Below are 18,955 nucleotides of genomic sequence, written 5' to 3' on the forward strand. Positions count from 1 at the left end.
CCTCAATTTCAGCTATAACTCTCATCTTCACACTTTTCCAGAAGTCAGGAAAGGAAGAAGTAATGAATGTCAGTCCTGAATCTTGATTCAATTCAGCTATGAATCCCATAGACTTCAAAAGATAAGAATACTCACAAAACATAATATGATCAAGAAAGCAGATGATCAGCCTGTGGATAAAAGTTACTTAAGAGACAATCACAGCATGGGTGTTTCAAGTTCAAGATAAGTCAAAGGAAAGATATTCATATAGCTTCATTTGCTTCATTCATACTATTGAGTAAGCAGCAGGAAAGAAAGTTTTACAAAGGACAGCCAATGAGAAATAATTTCAACAAGAATTTATGGGCATTGACAGAGTGATAATCAAGGAAAAGCAGTAGAGAACTACCCGTTTTATTAGTGAGCCTATGGGAAGTCTTGAGTAGAATAGCACTGGTGGTTGCTTGCTAGCTCACAATAACGTAGTCAATTTCTAATCTGTATAACTTCTCTAATTTCTGTTTGCTATTTTGCTTGGAGGGCAATGGATTTATTCATCATTTGGTATTTGTAATGGCCTTTTGTGTTACTAACATTTGTGAGGAGATAAGTTTTCAAGTATAAGCTTGTGATAACCACCTTACTTTAAGGGGTAGTTCTGAATATTTATATATATATTACACACACACACACACACACACACACACACACACACAGAGTGTCCAAGTCAGTGGTCTACTTACAATTGCCAAATGCAAGAAAATTCCATGCATGAGGACTGCTCTAGAAAATTCCATGCATGAGGACTGCTCTAAGAGAAAATGTGGAAGAGTAAGGACAGAAATAACTAGGACTAATGTGGGTAAAAAATTGGGTAGAATGAAGATTAGTGCTCAGTACATAGAGAATCTGCTTACATATATCCTTAGAAAATTTCAGGATAATTTGAAGTTATATATCTACTCAAAACCACAGCCTTACCAATGATTTACTTTAATAATCAACCAAAAAAATAATTCATTCCAAGCAAAGTATTTTAATAAAATTAAATATTAAGAAAAATAAGCAATAGAGGATTTCTGCTATAAATTTAGTGGAAAGGAAGGAAGGAAGGAAGGAAGGAAGGAAGGAAGGAAGGAAGGAAGGAAGGAAGGAAAAGGGAAAGAAAGAGATAGAAAGAAAGAAACAAAGAGGATGGGGAAGGAGAGAGGGAGGGAAGAAGATATGATATAAGGAAGGAAGGAAGGAAGCTAGGAAGGAAGGAAGGAAGGAAGGAAGGAAGGAAGGAAGGAAGGAAGGAAGGAAGGAAGGAAGGAAGGAAGGAAGAAACTATGACAGGTTATAGCTTCTGAGAAATTATAATCTCTCTGCTACATAAATTCTTCTCTATCATTAGCCCCTCATTTAGTATCAGGTTTTCTTTGGTTGGTAAGTATTATATAAATTGGTGAAGAGTAAAATCCTGGTAGACTGTTCCACCTCACAGTTATTCTGGCTTCATTATCTGTTTGTATCAGAACCTGAAAAGAGATTGCTTTCTCTCTCTCTCACTCTCTCTCTCTCAATATATCCTGCCTATTAAAAGTCCCTGAATTTGATCAAAGATGTATGACATGCTGTTGTGCCTGAGCGTTGTTTCTGCCTGCTAACCAAAAAAAAAAACCAAAAAAAAACCCTAATGTCCATTCTTCTCCTTGTCACCTAATGGTGAGCTTATCTACTCATCCAGAAAGAAAATGAAGGCTTTCTGACCTCACTGTGATGTTCCTGTTTTGCTCACAAATCTTTTTCATTGGCTAGAACATCTTTATGCCCTACTCCATTTAGTTCATGAGGCAACCCCATAGAAAGGAACCTAGTCCTCTCTTCTTTCAAAAGTTGCTTGGAAAAGCAGTGGCTCATATTGACCAAAAAATAAACAATCAAAAGTTATTTATTATACATGTACTGTATGTTAGGTATTTTGTTATACAGTGAAGATACCAATAAAAACATGAGAGCTCCTGCCTTTAAATAGCATTCATTCTATGAAAAATACATTTTTTTCATAGAGAAACCAGTATAGGACTTACTGTTTACAAAATAAATAAAAATTTATTGGGAGTGAAAGGGAGGGGAAAATCTAATAATAACTCTGATAATCAGGAAAGCTTCCTTAAATTCTAGAGAAGGGATTTTCCAAGATTAAAATGAAATATGTATGATGAAAAGATAGTTAATTAGATTAAGTGGATGACTGAAGATTGCTTTTCTCCCAATATCAGATCTTCTATGCATGTGTCATACAAAGATCATATTATTGAGAGTGTCCACATTATCATAACCAGGTTCTGAAGGTGTCAAAGACTGGATATCATTTTCTATCCTAAAGACTAATTTTAAGTCTATAAAGAACAGAATCTTTTCTGGAAATTTAGGGGATGTCTTTCAATTGGGGAATGGCCGAACACACTGTAAGGGAATATTATTGTACAATAAGAAATGATGAACAGGAAGATTTCAGAAAAACCTGGAATGCTTTGTATGAACTGATTCAAAGTGAAATCAGCAGACTCAGAAAGAAAAAAAAACAAACAAAAAAAACATTGTACACAGTATCAACAATATTGTGGGCTGATCAACAATGAAAGACTCAGCTCTTCTCAGCAAAGTGATGATCCCAGATAAGTACAAAGGATTCAAAAAGAAAAATGCTCTCCACATTCAGATTAAAAAATGCTAGATTTTAAATTCAGAGTGAGGTATATTTTTTTTCATTCATCTTATTCATTCTCATTTTTCCCTTTTGATCTGTTTTTTCTTTCACAAATGTTACTAAATATGGAAATATATTTTACATGATAGCATATGCATAAGCTATATCAAACTCTATCATTTCAGGAAGAGGGGAGCAGCAGAAGAAAACATTTGAAAGTCAAAATCTTGTCCAAAGTAATGCTAAAAATTGTTTTGATGTGTAATTGGGGATGTAAAACATTATTATATAAAAAGCATACATTTCAAACAACCTATATATATTATCTGGAAACTGGCCCTATTCTGGTTAATTAGTTACTATTTCTTTTTTTTTTTATTTAATTGAATACAGATATTTGGATGAGTGGTAGAGTGGGACACCTCTTTTTTTCTGATTTCAGGTAACTGCACTGGTTCTGTCTTTCTCTACTAATTCAAAAAGTCTTGTCTTTCCTTCAATTAGAAATCAGATTACCTAATCTTGTATTCTAATATATATTCAGATAATTGTTTTATTTTACACAATACACAAAATCTGTTTCCCCCTATACCTGAGGTCTAGAGACAAGTTGAGTCTGGCCCTGATATGTTATGCAATTGGCATGCATAGTTTAATAAATTAATATGCTAAGAAGCTCAAACCTTTGTTTCCTAAGTTATTGTAGATTTCAGTCTCCACACTACCAAGAATTTGCCTTGTACCTTTTTTTCTTTTTCTACATTCTCTTTATCATTATTTCACCAAGTTCCATGAATTTAATCATTATCTTTATACAAATAGTTCTCAGATCTATATGTCCAGCCCTAGTTTCTCTCTTGAGTTAAGAAGTGAAAATTTCTTGTCAAATGTCTGTAGGAGTATTGAACTCAATATATTTTAAACTTATTATCTCTCCTTCCACATTCACTCATTTTTCTAATTTTCCTATTTCCATTGAAGACACCATTTTTATAGTCATTCAGATATATGAAATCAGAATAATCCTCCATTCTTTACTCTTCTTCACAATCCATTATCAATTAGTTGACAAATTTTGACATTGTCATAATACAACATTCTGTACATCCATCTCCTCTCCAATTGAGTAACTATCACTCTAAATCAGGCCCTTTTGTTCTCCTGAAAGAAACTCTTAATTAATATCCCTGCCTGAGATTTCTCCTTAACTTAATCATCCCTCATATACTTGACAAAGTGACATTCCTAAAATATACCTCTGACCATGTCACTCAGAGTCTCAATAAGCTCTATTGGCTCCTTATTGACTCTGATAAAATACAAACTAAAGAAACATGATGCTGTGGTGAATGAACAACCAAATATAGAGATGTTGCTGAAGAAAGAAATTTATTGATCTGTTACAAACATTATGATAATGGCAAGGAAAGTAGCAAACAATGAATATCTGCTTTGATAATAAAACTGATGATCTGATAAAAAGAGGGTATATGGAGCTTGTCAGATAGAGGATAAATTGCTAAGTTCAAACTGGGAGGACTAGTGTTTGCTGTCTGTGGTGTGATTAAAACCTCCTTCATTTGAAAATTGGGAAGTCATGAGCCTTTCGATATCTATGGGCTGGTAGAACACTAGTCAGGGCCCCTAGTCATTCTGTGAGCTCTGGAAGCCTTCAGCTGGAGGAACTCTTTGCCAACAGTGGGGCCATGAGAAGTTTCTTTGAATGCTTGGTGAAACCCAGGTTCCAGGCCCTGTCCCAGGTCCAGGGACCGGAATTGGCAATAGTGGCCCAGAGATTGAGGAAGAAGGAACAGAAGCCTCAGGAGACAGAGCACCTGCTAGAGGATGAGAATGAAGACATAAGGAAACTAATAGAAAGTGAAATAATATCCTATAAGAAAGAATTAATCAAATTGAAGCAAAAGATAATCTTACTCTTGATTCCCTCAGAAGAAATACATGAAAATGACTTCATCTTGGAATTAACTGCTGGAGTTGGTGGTCAAGAAGCTATGCTGTGTACTGCAGAGATGTTTGATATGTACCAGCAATATGCTACATATAAAAATGGCATTTGAATACTGGAATATTTTCCCAGTGAAATAGACGGCCCAAAACATGCATCTGCCAGTATTGGGGGACCAAAAGCTTATAGAAAAATGGAGTTTGAAGGAAGTGTGCATCGAGTACAACAAGTGCCAAAGACTGAAAAACAAGTCCATATGCACAACAGCATAATGACTACGGCAGTACTGTCCTAGCCTCCTGAAATTAGCCTGATAATCAATCCTAAAAGTTTATGAATTGAAACTAAGTGAGCTAGTAGAGCTGGGAACACTACTGACAGTGCTGTTCGAATAACCCATCTTCCAACAGATTGGAACCAAAGGAAGATCAGAAAAAATAAGAACATCAAGCCATGCTCCAATTGATGAATGGTCAAAGGATATGAACAGACAATTTTCAGATGAAGAAATTAAAACTATATGTAGTCACATGAAAAGGTGCTTCAAATTACTATTGATAAGAAAAATGAAATTTAAGACAACTCTGAAATGTCACATTGGCTAAGATGACAGGAAAAGATAACGATGAATGACAAATGTTGGAGGGGATGTGGGAAAACTGGGACATTGATACATTGTTGATGGAACTGTGAAGGGATCCAACCATTCTGGAGAGAAATTTGGAACTATGCTCAAAAAGTTATCAAACTGTGCATACTGTTTGACTCGGCAGTGTGCTTATATCCCAAAGAGATCTTAGAAGAGGGAAAGGGATCCACATGTGCAAAAATGTTTGTGTCAGCCCTTTTTGTAGTGTCAAGAAACTGGAAACTGAGTGGGTGCCCATCAACAAGTGAATGACTTAAGAAGTTATGGTATGTGAATGCTATGAAATATTATTATTCTGTAAGAAAAGATCATCAGGATGATTTCAAAAAGGTTTGGACTTACATGAACTGATGCTGAGTGAAGTGAGTAGAACCAAGAGATCATTATACATGGCAACAAGACTATAAAATAATCAATTCTGATGGATGTGGCTCTCTTCAACATTGAGATAACTCAAACCAATTCCACTTGTGCAGTGATGAAGAAAGCCATCTACATCCAGAAAGAGAACTATGGGAACAAAGTGTTGAACACAACACAGAATTCTCACTCTCTCTGTTGTTATTTGCTTGCATTTTGTTTTCTTTCTCAGTTTTTCTTTTCCTTCCTTCTTGATCTGATTTTTCTTGTGCAGCAAGATAATTGAATAAATATGTAAACATACAGTGGGTTTAATATGTATTTCAACATATGTAACATGTATTGGACTACCTGCCAGCTAGGGAAGAGAGTGGGGGGAAGATGGGGAAAATTTGGAACAAAAGGTTTTGAAAGGGTCAGTGTTGGAAAAATTACTCATGCATATGTTTTGTAAATAAATAAATCAATTAATTAAGCATTATAAAAGAACATACCATTTTCTACAAAATAGGATTATAGATCACAGAATAAGCAAATCATTGAATGACATAAAAGTTCATACTAGGTGAATATCTACTAGATGCACTGGTTCAGTCATTAAAGAAAAATGCTGATTATGAATCTGTAACAGAAATTATTTCAGAAAAATGTTAATTTGTCCACAAATATTCTGTATTATAGTTTAGCAAAATCAAATTCTATTACGTCATCTTTATTATATGTAATGCTAATCCTTTTTAAAATGTCTACTTTAATGCTATATTTATTCATATATAAATATTTGAACAGTATTTGAACAGTAAGAGAAGCCAGAGTTATTTAGTGTTTCAGGCTTCTTAAACTATTCCTTTTGTTAGTTATGTGTCAAAAGGCAGATAATTTTCTAGGGTTTTTCACATTCTGTGAATATGGTTGTAAATTTGTTATCCTAATAATTATTTTTTAAGTGCCTACTAAGTGGAAGTATTAAATAGGAAAAAAAAAAAGAAAATTGGGAAGTCAGGAAATTCTTCCACAAATTAGAATCAGACTTTTGATATTTAAAAGTTAAGATCAAGAAACATAAAAACAAATTTTAGTATTGAATAGCATAAAAGAGTTCATCAAATATTCCATAAAAATATAGGAAAGAAAGAAGGAAGGAAAGAGGGAAGGAAGGAAGGAAGGAAAGAGGGAGGGAAGGAAGGAAGGAAGGAAGGAAGGAAGGAAGGAAGGAAGGAAGGAAGGAAGGAAGGAAGGAAGGAAGGAAGGAAGGAAGGAAGGAAAGAAGGAAGGAAGGAAGGAAAGAAAGTTAATCTAACAAGACCTTTTCTTGATAGCATCAGAGTGGCTCTTTCTAGTCAGTGCTTCTTTTTTGAGTTGTTCAGCAAACATCTTTTTAATAGTACATTCTAAAATTTTACTTGTAATTGAAATTAAGTTCACTGGCCTATGGTTTTTAGATTTTATTGTACTCTCCTTTTGAAAAAATATGATATTTTCCTTTTTCCAATCCTGTAATACTGCTTCTTTTCAAATATTTATGATTATAGATTATAAATTGGAAAAGACATTTAGATTGATCTATATTCCTAATTTTACAAATAAAAAAGCAAGGATCAAAGAGAAGGGGCTATTTGTTCAATGTCACAGACTCTGGTTCTGTTAGCAGAGCCAGATTCAAATTCCTTCTTTGATCATTACATTATGCCATATTATATTAATATCCATATTTTCTCTTAAGTTCTTTACACTATAGTAGTTAAAAGATGTCTTGTTTTATCTTTGAATCCCCATCAACTAGTGTTGTGTGCTAAATTTAAAAAAAAAAAACCTTGCTTCAATTAAATAGAATAACTCTGCAGTATAATGGAAAGCATCCTGGAAGAGGAACAAGGAGATCTGGATTGCTGTCTTAACTCTGCCCCTCTGTGATCTCCATTTTCTCACTTGCAAACTGAAGAGTTTGAACTAGACAATTTCCAAAATCCTATCTCTCTTGGTTTACGAATTCATGAATTTGAGTTTATATCCTAATATTATTTGACTTTCCATACCCCAAAATACATGAAAAATAAATGTGTTTTCAAGGAAATGGTCTACTTCAATGCAGAAGCCCTCTTTTGGTTGTCTTAGCATGCAACAATTCTAAGAAGAAATAGGACTCATAAGGATGTGTGTATAGGAGTATTATTAATTAAAAACTGCTATTTGTAGAAAAAGTTGAAATGAAGATATCAGCACAGGTCAGCCCTCAGCAAAATTCTGAGGTAAATAAAATGTGTACTTATCCTTTCCCTCTTCTTACTATAGCCATGTTCTCTCTGTAATTTTGCTAATAAAATTTAGTATCAGAATGAAAAAAATATATAAATATAATCATTTAATCCACATATGATATATACCATATGCCATAATTCATAACCATATAATCAATTAATAAAGTTTAATAAGATATCCAAGGCAAAAGCAATAACATTTTTTTTAAAAAGTAAAGCAATTAATCATTAACAATGAAATTGGTCATTGATACATCCAAGTGAAGAGGTAGTTAGGAGAGGTAATTCATTCAATGAAACAATTATTAAGTGAATTCTGTGCAAATGTGGAAAGCTGAGCAATTGTTTGTTGTTGGAATCTTTACAAAGTGTTAAGATATTGGAGTTGATAGAGACAATAGTTATCTGGTTTGGCATGGTTCAGTGTGATTGATTTGATCTTAGAGATATTTTGGGTCAGAACTTGAAACAAGGTACTAAGTGGAACTGATAGAACAATGCTATGCTTGTGTTCACACCTTTAGAGAGCTCATAAGTATCTAAGTACTCAATGGAGTTCACACGTTTGGGAGAGTTCAGGATCAGAGACTTTTCCACTGAAATCAGGTTCAGAGCTTTTCCACTGAAATCAGGATCGGAGTTTTTCCACTGAAATCATTGAAGGGCCTGTCAGTCCCTGTTCGGGCGCCAAAATGTGGGAGCTTCCCCAGCTGTGGAGTCTTCAGGTGCCCCTCTCACTCTCTCTCTGTATCTATATTGGGCTCTCAAATCACAAGGATTCTTCCCTGGGGGGAGCGTAGGAGGGTGAAAAGGAAGGCAAACTGTACAGCTTTTTACTATGCTCCTAGCTTCCTCTTTTATTATCCCAAATTGTAAACGTAAAGCTGGAGCAGCCTGATGATATTTAGAATGGGATAAGCCTAATAGAAACAATTATCTAATTTAGAATGGTTCAATATGATTGATTTGATCTTAGAAGAAGATATTTGAACTCTTGTTCATGTATAGGACTTGAACATGTATAGGACTGCTTGTCATCTAGGGGAGGGGGTGGAGAGAGGGAGGGGGAAAATCGGAACAGAAGTGAGTGCAAGGGATAATGTTGTAAAAAAATTACCCTGCCATGGGTTCTGTCAATAAAAAGTTATTAAAAAATAAATAAAGAGGAAAAATAAAATAAAATAAAAGTGTTATTCTAAGAATAAAAAATAAATAAAAATAATTGACAAAAAGGATAAATTTCAATTTGGCTAGTGAAAATAATGAATTAATTATTTCCTCCCAATGTGAAATTAGGCACATTGACAAAAACCAATGAACTGTCCTACTATTAGATAATTGCATATGTAAATCTAAAAATACCAAAAGAGTGTGGAATTCAATTATACAAAGATAATGTAGCTAACTGCTCATAAAAATTAGATTTTAGAAGCTTATTATGGAACTACATATGCAGATACTTGCTGGAGCTAAAAGTAGTACAAAGAAGAAAAGGCAAAGGTGTAACTGACCATTACAAATAAGTGCTCACTGATCCCTTCTTGAGTAAGCACATATATCCCCGATTCTGTTCATGGTCTATTTTCCTAATTCCTACAACTTAACCCACTGTTTCAAGACAGTCTCCAAAATCTAATGCTATACAGAACACCCTACTCTCCAAGTAGATTTTAGAATCCTAGAAAAAGTCCCAATCTTTCAGCCAGATAGCTACCCAAAAGCTTACCAAGTTGTTCCAATAATCAAAAACACTTAGAGGATTGGTCGTTGCCTCTAGGATAAAATACAAACTCCTTCACCTTGTACTTAAGACCTGCAGAAGTCTAGTCCACAGTCACATTTCTAGCTTCCCATTTATGCATACTACAATCAACCTTAGATGAATTCCTAGAAATTGCATGAATTCCAGCTTCCCTTTTCCACTGGTGAGCATTGGCCTAAGTCATAACCATTGTTGGAATGAATTGCAAATCCAAATAAGGACTTCATTAAAAATCTAAATGTCTCCATTGTATTAACAACAGAAGACTAATAAAGTGTCTGCACCCCTTTAATTATGGATTTTTTCAGACTATTTCCTAATAAATTTGGGAGAAGAAACCATTCAAAAAGATGAAGGAAAATAAATGATGACAGACCCAAGGCTCTTACTTGAGCATCTGACTCCAACATTCTGCTGATGAACACATTGATCCTTCTGCCTCAACTCCCAGGAGGAATGAAACAGGCGGTATTCATTCTCCCCACACTAGAAGCTCTCTCTCCATATTTCTCTAGGGCCCTCTACAAAGGAGACCACCAAATATTTACAGCAACAGTGTGGGTGACTAGAGAAAAGTAAGTACCCAGAGATTTTTCTAAATAAATTATCTATATGATCCCATTGAATAGTACTGTGTTGTAAAAGATAAGACAAATATAAAGAGACATGAGAAGACCTAAATAAATTTATAAAGCTTTAAATAAGTAGAATCAGTGAAATTATATATTATTATCTAATATTAGCTATTATCTAATAGCTATAGCAATGTAAATTTTCCAATAATTTTACAATTCCTTGATGCCTTAACAAGTAGTCTTTGTAAGTTGCGATGAATTTTTTAAATCCATTAATCACTGGGCAGCCATCTTGTTTGATAAATTGAGAGGCCATCACCAGAACAGTACCATTTTTACAGTCTCTAAGAGCTTATACTTCATTGGCTCAGCCTTCAAAACCTTAGGGCAGTGGATTCCATCCTATTACCTTGATAGATATATCTAATGAACTGAGAGCAGATCTTACATGAATGTATTATTTCAGCATCTTCATCACATGCATCTTTAATATCTCTATTGATTTTGCAATTGAAGATGGTAAACAGTTCCATTGCATTGCAAAAGTTTCTTCTTTATGTTTCTGGGTCTTTTGATGAGAGCTTAAACAAATGAGCCACAGCCCAACTCCCAACACAGAACAGCTGCCTCATTATTATAGACACCACATTTCTGAAATGTGGCTTGGATCTCTGATATCCCCACACAGAAACTGCCCAGAAGTTTCAGATATGGCTTTGATATGACTGAAATTGCAAACAACTGAGTTTTAAAGGATTTTTCCTCCTATACAACTCAGAGTTGTTTACTCATCACTAAAAACAAATTGAATTTAGTCAAAATGGTGTTGCCCTTCTTTTTTCCAGAGTCTTCGGATTCAAAAGGGAAAGTCCTCTAGTTTTTTTTCCAACTTTGTTTATTAAATCTCTAAAGGCTATTGAAGTTCATCATGGTTAAAGGCTATCTCCGCCCTTCCCCCCACAGCAAGTTATGCAAGCTACCTATTTCTCCTCCACTCTCTTTCCAAGAAAGGGCCACATCACTCCACTAGCCTCATAATAAGTGATTGACTTATACTGTAATCTTATCCTGAAACCATGAATAACGTTCAACATAGAGCAGAAATCTTTTTTTATTCTTTTTTATTTATTTATTTTATTATTGTTTTTTTATTGATAGAACATATACATGGGTAATTTTTCAACATTGTCCCTTGCACTCACTTCTGTTCCAACTTTTTCCTTCCCTCCCTCCACCCCCATCCCTAGATGATAAATGTTAAACATGTTAAAGTATATCTTAAATACAATATATGTGTCCAGATCCATACAGTTCATAGAGCAGAAATCTTGGCTCTCTCCCTTGCAGTTTAAAAAGTAAAAGTCTATCTAGGTTGAGGAAGCAGATGCTCTCTTGATAAAAATTGAAATTAGCTAGCATGTGTTTTTAACAGCCTTTAACAATTGTATTTATTTAAAATTTTATTTTACTTTATTCAACTTTGACTGTCTTCTGTCTTCCTTTGAACATCCCAACTTCCCATATACTCATTTTCTTAGCGTCCTCTCTTTAGAAAGAACTCCACCCAATAATGACATTTTGTACCTCAAAGTGAATTTAGTTGAAGTCGTTATGTCCCCTCTCTAACATACATTTATATTGAAGCTTAATCTACAACTGGGCAATTACATTCTCAATTCCCCACAAAGGACAGTGGGTAAATCATTTCCTTTCTCTAAACTTTTCTATTACTATTGAAGAGTTACTACAAATCCTACTATTCCCTCAGACTTGCAACTTTTGTATCATCTTTGGGTCTTCACTTTCATTCATCCCACTTATCAAATCTGTCACCGAATCTTGCCATTTGTGCTCTCATCATAACTGTTGAATATGTTCCTTTCTCTCCACTTAGAGAGCCACAATTCTAGTTCAGACCTTTATCAATTCTCATATGAATGACAGAAACAACCTTCTAACAGGTTTTGATGTTTCCAGTGTCTTTCTACTTCAATCCATCCTTTACTTAGCTGCCAAAGTGTTTCTTTAAGACCCAGCCATGACTATGTCACCTACAAGTCCCTTTCAGTGATTTCCATTGGCTCCATATTAACTCCAGAAACAATTATAAAAGTGTTTGTTGTGCATTTAAACCTATAACCTGTTCTCTTTCCTAACTTTCTGGTGGTCTTATAGTTTTCTCACCACCACATCTTTTATGATTCTTCCTGATTCTTGAAAATGATATTCTATCTCCCAATGCCAGTATTTGTACTGGCTAAACCCTAAGCATGAAATGCTGTGCCCCTAACCTCTACACCTCCATTTTTAGTCATTTTTCTACTGTGTCTGAGTGACATTTGGAGATTTCTTGGCAAAGATATTGCAGTATCTAAAGAGACATAATATCACCAACTTCATAAGGTTGGTTTTGAGGATCAAATGAAAAAAATATTTGTAAAGTACTTGGCATATGGTATAGGAGCTATATAAATGCTAGCTAGTCTTTGAAAGATTATCTATTGTACAAGTATAGTGTAAGTATCATCCTAACATCACCTAATGTCACTGTCACAGTAGTGGTCAACAGAGATTTTCTTTTTTAAAAAATCACAGCACTGCTTAAAAGTTTATAAGATAAAACACAAAACCCTAAGACTAGCAATTTAAATCCTTTCTAAAATTTCAGACCTATGCCTATGTCATATCCCTTGACATACAGATTCTTCATTTTGATTAAAATGACCAAGTAGTAGTTCTCCATCCACAATATCCAATCTCTCTCCTCTCTGCCTGTTCCCAGACCTGTTCCCATATTTAGAATGTGTCCTCTCAATAAACTGCCTGGCTTCATTCAGAGCTTTATTTCATGATCACTTCCCACATAATGCTTGGACTAATCTCTGCAGCTCTACATCCAGTTATTACTAGTTATTCTCTATCTCTTGAAATTATACTACATAACTACTATAGTACTTTGTGTATAGTACATACTACAGAACACTGTAGCACATACTACATAATACTGCAGTTCTTTGTATGTAGTACATACTATATAACTGCAATACATATTACATAATACTGTAGGACTTTGTGTTGAGTACATACTACATAACACTATAGCATATACTATATTATACAGTAGTACTTTATGTGTAGTACATACTACATAATACTGTAGTACATATTACCTAATAATTTAGAACTTTGTATATAGTGCATACTACATAACACTAGTACTTTGCATCTACTCTTAGACACAGGGTGTATTCCCCTCTGGGGAATGTGAAAGGCCTTAAGGGCAATCACTGTGATGTTTTCATTTCCTTAAAAACAAAATCTAACACAGATCCTGGCAGATAGCAGGCATGTGAGAAATATCTGGGCAGCTGGGTACCCCTGTGAATAGAGTACTGAGCCTGGAGTCAGAAAAATTTAACTTTAATCTCAGAAACTCGTTAATTATGTGGCACTAGGCAAATCATTACATCTTGTTTGCTTAAGTTTCTTCACTGGTAAAATAAATTGGAGAAGAAAATGCAAAACCAATCTAGTATCTTTTCCAAGAAAATCCAAAAAGGCTCAAAAAGAATTGGCCACAAAGTGAAAAAAACTGATAAATATTTGTTGAGTGAATTGGATCAAATGGAATTGATTACTGAAAAATGGAATAAAAACAGGAGTTGAATGAAATTTGCTGAGAGGTAAAGGTTAAATAATCTTAGTACTGAACTCTGCGTCAATAGGCATATCTACAAAAACATGCCGCTGGAACGATTAAACGACATCAAAGGCAGCTCAAAAGTTCAGCAGATGTAGGTGCTGCCAATTAAGAAAAGTACAGTGGAAATCAATGATATTGAAATATCGTTATCAAGGATTTTGTTTAAATATTGGAGCCCAAATTAAGGGTTCTGATCTAGTTCAGTTTTTTTTCAAGTTATAAATGTTGAAGCCAAGGTGAGTGAAGCAATATGCCTATAATCCAATGGTCTAAATAGCAAAGCTAGATCAAGAGCTAAACTGTAACTCTGCCTGCTAACTCATTGTCCTCCTGTGAGTCAGATTCATCATCTCAGAACAGAAGAATTTGAATAAAAGAAGGCTAAACAAAATATTGAGTCACTTAATTCCAGGGAATCAGAGGCGATCTCTGAAGAGAATAAAAAGAAGACAATGGAGGTACTAAACAAAATCACAGTGTTGACAATGGCAGTTATTATATTACCTGAACAAACCACATAGGGAAACCAGTCTTGAGAGCAATTTTGGTGGCCCCATTTCCCAAAGTTGCATTCCCATATCAATTGTTCCTTGCCACTGCAAGAGAGTCCATGGAGAATGGATGGGACATATTGCTGTAGAAATGGCATGATCTGAGGAGCATAATTTATATTTATACATCACTCCTAAAAGTACTGAATACAAGGTCTTGAATATGGCCCATATTTGTTGACTAAAAGACCAAATCACTGACTTTAGCATTATTGTATTGGGTATAGAGAGAGAAGGACTTGAATGGATTAGAAATGGATACACAGTGAAGAGACTATTAGATCCTTCTTTTCTATAGACTCCATCCAGAAAAATGAGACCTTCTGGAACAGTGACAGTCTTTCACTGAATGCACTCTAGCTCTTCCCTTACAGCTGCTTTCTCATGAACTGGCTCACCTAGCTACCACACATTGAATTTTTTAATTCAAAACAACTAAGGAAAAGCTCATAAATTTTATCTATTTATCTAGTCATATAATTTTTATTAAACTCCAATTTCTGCGTGGTAGAAGGGAATAAGATTGAAAGAATAATCAAGCTTAATATTTTTAATTAAAATACACTCAGTAGAACTATGGCTATGGATGCATGAAAGTACAAAGTACAATGGCTGGTTTTCACAGCTCCAAATCCATCCTATGACTGTCTCTTCAAGAGTTCTAGGAATGAGGATTGCTCTTACCATCTGCCTGATTCCGCTTTGTCTTCCCTCAAGTCTGACTGCCAGGACAAGGCACGTGCCCAATCTTGTTGTGCCCCTTTCAAACACAGAACAAACCAAGAACATTCTCAATGAGACATTCCATACTATGACCAGGAAACCACAGTGAAAGCCTATATGGAGATACTTGCATGATATATTTCTTACCAGTTCTAATCTGTTAATTCAAGAAAACCCAAGAGAAAATAAGATTGAATTTCTGAGAACAGAGTTAGCGCACTGCTAGAATGTGTAGTAATCTATTAAGGACTGCATGATCACTGAGTTCATTTTTCCTTAATCTTCATGTACTTTCTTCCTGCTCACTCATTTCAGTCCAAGTCTACATGATCTGAGTCTTAAATGTAACAAATAAGAATGGAAAGTAGCAGATTATTCTGAAACTGTTCTTTTTGGCATTCCTTATAGCACCATAGTATGCCATTCTATTTGTACTGAATATTTTGTTCAATATGCAGAATGGGACGTACATCTTACAATGTGGCCAGTGAGTGAATTTATTTTTTGTGACTATACAAATATTTGCTACAAGAGGTTTGATTTTTATACTCCTTGGAAGTCAGTGGGAAAAATTAAATGCTTAATAATTTTTAAAATACAATTTAAGCTTTAAAAAAGGAGCCAGTTAAGCAGAAAATTAAGCAAATAAGAGAATTTCTTTGCAGAATAAGAACCTTCTTCCCATATCACTCATAACCATATCTTAGAGAAACAGATTTTGAAATATAATATTTTTTAATTGTGGAGTTAGAAGAGAAAAGGTGTCAGCTAGAAGGAATAGAAAGTGGCTATCAGGGGTTTAGAGCTGTATTTGTGAATTCCACTTCTTGAAAAATAAATATTCATGTAATTTAAATGCTTATTCTAACATCCCTGCTTCACTCTGCAACCAAAAACAAGCATTTATTCAGAAGCGCTGCACCTGGCTGCCTAGGAACTTGTTTCTTAAAGATCACTGATACTTATCTACAAGGAAGATAAAGAAGAAAAGGCAGAGAGACCAGAGAGTCATCATTATATTCATCTGGAAGGCAGTTCCCTATCTCATATGTACTTTGCTCACACATTGACACTTATTCAGATCTTTCATTCTGACAAATGGCAAAAGAAAACCTGGAGGGAAATTTACAGACGCCATCATAAAAGAGAACCAATTAAAATAGCTTTTAAGAAATTATAATAGATTTAATCAAAGATTTTCTGATGTCAAGAACTCAGTGGAGAGTTATCAATCCCCAATTATATCTGAGTGACAAAAGCATAAGCAGAACATCTTCAGGTAGTCTGAATAATAAGAACTTTCCTAGGAACAAAAAAAAAAATCCCATTGTCATCTTTCATACTTCAATAAACATCTAGTGCCAGATACCACACATGTGATATAATAGACTCTCAACAATTGTTTGTTAAAGTAAATTTAATTGAATTTTTCTGGGAGTCAGCCTGGTGCAGTGGAAAGAATAGTATCCTAGCAGTTCTAAAACTGACTCTGGTTCTGTAACCATTTATCATATCTTTTCATCAATATTTTCATCTGTAAAATGGGAACAATGGTATTTATATTACCTACCTCTGAGGATTCTTGCAAGGGAAAAAAGCAAACTTAAAAATCCAAAGAAAGATAACATTTATGATAATCACAACATAATTTACTCCATAGTCAATAAACCATTTACAAACTCTAAAGGCTACTTTCTTTCATAGAAATTGCTATCACAATTTGACAATTTTTCTTCTGGATGACAATCATCTTTTCATCAATAATCTACCTACATAAAACCTGTCAATTGCTATTATCTGTTTAATATTAATAATAATAATTCAATATATTGAGAACATCTGATATTATTATGAGAACTGCTTCTACAAATAGAGTTAACCTTTCTCTAATTTAATCTGGCACAAGAGGAAAGAAATTATTCAGCAGTCAAACTAAAGATGAGTCTTTTAGAAGAGTAAAACTTACCTTCATACAGGAGACATCTATGGGCTCATACCTGAAGATTTTCAGACTTTATAGGATCCAGAATTTGCCTTTCATTGTCTTAACCTTTGAAAGCTCAAGATCATTTTCATTCATAACAATGGAGAACTAGAATAGGGTCTTAGTGCAAGAGCAAAAGTAATAAGCTTTAGATTGAATGATTATAGGCAATTTAACTAGTACTAATTATATTTACCTTGCAATAGACATAGACTATAATAATAATAGTAAAAATCACTCGATCACCAGTCTGACTACTGGATATTTCAAATCCACCCCAAAAATATTTCAAATTCAATATATCTATAAGAGAATTCATTATTTTTCTCCAAAACTCACTCTTCTTAATTCCCCTATTACTATAGATCAACAAGGACAGAATCTGTAAAAAATGTCTACAAGGATAAGGATTGAGGGAACACTTTTAGATTTTAAAATAAAGAGATCATTGGTAGTTACAGAGAGAGCAGTTTCAGTTGAACAAAGACATACAGCATAGGATTCAAACAATAATGAGAGAAGAGGAATTATAGCTCCAAGTTGTAAATGGCTTTTTCAGGGAGTTAAGCGAGGAAAGGTAGAAAAAATATAAGATGATAACTAAGAAGGACAGACAGAGCAAGTGATGGTTTATGAAGGATGAGAGAGACCTTAATGCATTTATAGGCAGCCAGGGAGTAACCAATGGACAGAAAATGATTGAAGATGAATAAGATAGTAAAGATGATAAAGGATAGGCAATCTTCTGGAAAAGATGGATGGAACGAAGTCACAAATGAATAAATATGGATTTCTCTGGCAAGAAGTATGTATAAAGAACAGGAATAAAGGCTTGGAATATGATATTTCAAAAGCCAAAGGATCTAAGATTACAACCAAGAACCATTTATCCAACAAAACTGAAAGAAAATGAGTATTCAATGAAATAGAGGACTTTCAAGCATTCTTGATGAAAAGAGCAGAGTTGAACAAAAATTTTGACTTTCAAATACAGTACTACAGAGAAGCATAAAAAGGCATACAAAAAAGGAAATCAAAAAGGCTTTAATAAGGATAAACTGTTTAAATTTATAATTGTGAATATGATACTTGTAACTTAAAAGAATTTCTCACTATTTGGTCAGTCAGAAAGACAGGTATGAGTTAAATGTAAAGTTGAAAATAAAAATAAATGGTGAGAGAGGAATATACTGGGAGAAATGGAAAGTTAGAGATAGAATGAGAGAAATTATCTCACATAAAAGAGGCAAGAAAAAGCTTTTGCTGTAGAGGAATACAAGGGGAGATAAAGGACAGTGAGTAAATGTTGCTCTCATCAGAATTGGCTCAAAGAGGGAATAACATACACACTACTTTAGGTGTAGAAATATATGTTAACCTATAGGAAAGTAGGAGAGAAAGGAGATAAAATAAAAGATGGGACATGATAGAAGGGGAAGATTTGGGGAGGAAATAGAAGCAACACACTTTTGAGGAAGTATAGGGGAAAGGAGAAATAGATAAAAATAGGGGATGGAATGGAGGGCCATATAGTTAGCAGTAGTAACTGAAAAAAAAAATTAAAGCAGCTGTCTCTGATAAAAGCCTCATTTTTCAGACATTTGAGAATCGGATCAAATTTATAGAAATAAAAGCCATTTTACAATTTCTAAATAATCAAAGACATGAACGGTTTTCAGATGAAGTAATCAAGGCCATCTACCCATCTATAGTCATATAAAAAAGTGCTAAACTCACTATTGACTGG

General features: G+C 34.2%; 1 pseudogene; it reads left to right on the forward strand.

Annotated features, from left to right (window-relative positions):
* The first annotated feature begins 753 nt into the window (after positions 1-753).
* On the forward strand, positions 754-14,045 carry LOC100915185 (annotated as a pseudogene).
* Positions 14,046-18,955: the final 4,910 nt, after the last annotated feature.

Source organism: Sarcophilus harrisii, chromosome 2, assembly GCF_902635505.1.
Source record: "Sarcophilus harrisii chromosome 2, mSarHar1.11, whole genome shotgun sequence".
NCBI classification, from domain to species: domain Eukaryota; kingdom Metazoa; phylum Chordata; class Mammalia; order Dasyuromorphia; family Dasyuridae; genus Sarcophilus; species Sarcophilus harrisii.